Raw genomic sequence first — 3051 nt, forward strand, 5'->3', positions numbered from 1 at the left:
ATAGTGGGATTGACCGTCACATTATAACTCCCCCACGGCTGAAAGGGCGAGCATGTTTGGTGTGATGGGGAACCCGCGACCCTCAGATTGCGAGTCGAGCGCCCTAACCACCTGGCCATGCTAAGCCCTGTGGAAATTAAGTGTATTACAAAGTTTGTAACGAGAAAAAATAAACTAGTTTTAATCAAGAAGGGACTTGTATTGCTGAAGTCACTCGGAAAGAATTTTTACTGGAAATTATCAAACAAGCAGATACATAACAATATATTATATTACATGTAAGTCTAAACACAGCTTTAATATTTAAAAAAAAAACATATTTACTAGTTTTCGTCTCATTGGTCTAGTTGGATATGTTCTTTCCCATTTTGGGCGAAAACTGGTCCCCACACTCTTTCTGCTTAACCCTATTCCATAATTGTAAACAAAGAGTAGATAAAAACATCAGTATTGTTGGTTATGATTAAACATCAATATTGTTGGTTATGATTGAACTTCAGTATTGTTGGTTAAGCCTCGTGTATTTTTTAATTATGAAAGACATATTCAAATAACTGACACCTCGTGTAGGCCTATGATTGAAATAGCCTTTTTTTTTTGGTGTGTTTTTTATATTTTATTTGTGAGTTTTATTTTTGGGGTTTTTGAACTATTTTATGGAATATAATACTATCTTTTACCTGGAATAACAGTTATTTGTAAAATATACATGTGTGACGCTTGGATCCTTCTCAAACACGTGAATCGAAAACAGCTCGCATGGTATTGATAACTTGCTTCCTGTGTTGTTGTTGTTTTGTTTTTTCAATACATTCAAGATAAAATATGTTTCAAAGCATGTTGAGTTACAGTTGTTCAGAAAACAGTGTCCTCGTTTTAAGGCTTTTACAAGTGTATGTGAAAAACAAAAGAGCTTGTATACCTATGTATACTTCATGCTGTTTGATTTATTTAATCTCAATGGGCTATCTGCGCTGTGCCTAACGCGGGTAGCAAACCCAAAATTTTAGTGTTATAAGCCCACACTCTTACCACTGAACTAGCGAGGGACAGTGTTACTTGTACGGCGTGTTACATAGTATTCTATGACGTACACAAACTGAACAAGAAAAGAAAACATTTTCAATTTCAAAGTAATTAAACTACATAATTAGCCGAAAATCGTAAGATCTTTATTTTGGGAATATAACAAGAGACAAAATAATTCACTGCTAATGAGAATTCCGAGCATATTCCTGTGTATTATAGAACATTGTCTTCGTAAGTTTTACACGCGCAGATGAAGAAACTGTAATTATCATATATATATATGTATACTTTATATAAATTCACTTTTCATTATAAAAGAAAAAAGTTAGACATAAACTTCAGTAATTATAACCTACAGAAATAGTTTTATTGATAAACAATAGTGTGATAGATAGATGTAAATAATTTTTATATAAAAGTAACAGTTTTGTTGTTGTTGTTTGTTTGTTTTTTTGTTTTTTCATTATTTGGGTTAATTACTCGTACTCTTTAAAATACGTTTAAATTAATATTCAAAATTTTGTTATTATTGTTAAAATCACCCTTAGACCACATTTTACAAGTAGTGATAACAAGTAGTTATCATAAATCACCCAGGCAACCGAATCAGTTAATTGTGACAATCGCTGGAGAAGGGGGACAGAAGATACTTATTTGTAATACAGTAAAACTCAGCCCTGAAGGTAACATACCAGGGAACTGGCGGAAATCAATATATTAGGCATGAGTCATGCTCATGTCGAAACAACGTCAGGTTACTCTAACTGCAGTTCCTGATTACTAATAGCTATCATATGCGAGAATGTATCGATAAAAGGAAAACAGTGGCTTCTTAAAGACTGAAGCTTGAAAATAAATTTACTATTGCTGTTTGTATCTGCGCTACTCGTCCATTAGTTAGACTAGTGGGAAAGTAGTTAATCAACACCATCCACCGCCAACTCTTGGGCTGCTCTTTACCAATGAACAATGTGACTGACTGTCACATTATAACGCACCCGTGGCTGAAAGGGCGGGCATATTCAGCGACCCATTGCGAGTTGGGTGCTCTAACCACCACTACGCCATGTTAGGCCTATCAAAACTGGCGAGGTGAGGGTTGGACATTTTCATTTGTTATAAAAAGAAAACGTTTCTTTTTCATTCAAATGTACAGTGTATCGATTACCTTTTTTGCTTTGTTTTTAAAAGGAACAATTAATTCGTTTTAAACTCCAAAATGCCACACTGGAGTCCATTTTATTTCTGACGCAGTGTTTCTAAACTAAGGTAGACTACGTTACTTTGAGTTTAATATGCAACAGTTTTTGTTGTTGTTTGTTGTTTTTTTTTCATTCATTAAGTGCTAAGAATGAACAACCGAATATTTTATCTGTAGTTGGATGATTCAATAGGTATGACATACTTACAGGGGGTGCGTAAAAAATAGCATTTTTAGGCCTACTTATTTTTCAATATTTCTCCGTTTCTCGTATCTTAAACTGTAAGTTTTTTACTATTTTATAGCATGTATAAAATAGCATTTCATAGAGTCTTTGTCTCTCATCGTCCAGCCTAACTGATGAGTTCTGGTATTGTACGAAAGGCGTATTAGGCAGTGACTAGTGGGAGACAAAAGATAGATCTGAAATGATATTTTTATACATTTATGATTGCTAACTGTAATATAGAAGTTACGATGAATGTGGATTATGGAGAGAAAAATAACAACATCTGCAATTAACTTGTTTTAATAATAGTTTTTTAGGCCTATTGATTTTCTAGTATTTCGCCGTCTTTCGGTGTTAAACTGTAGCTTATAAATCTTAGAATGATTCAGAGTACGGAGAAACTAAAGGCTGAAACCTGCCTCTCATGTAAATTCGGTGACGAGGAACCCACGTTGAGACGAATAATGGCTGGAGAAGGCTTGAATGGGTAATGAAGACAAACTTTAATATAAGTTTAACATAACAGCAAATGTACAACGTTTCGACAAGGTTTTGTCATTTACCTGATGATGACAAAACCTTGTCGAAACGT

This window comes from Limulus polyphemus, unplaced genomic scaffold (assembly GCF_000517525.1).
Source record: "Limulus polyphemus unplaced genomic scaffold, Limulus_polyphemus-2.1.2 Scaffold5232, whole genome shotgun sequence".
In the NCBI taxonomy this organism is placed as follows: domain Eukaryota; kingdom Metazoa; phylum Arthropoda; class Merostomata; order Xiphosura; family Limulidae; genus Limulus; species Limulus polyphemus.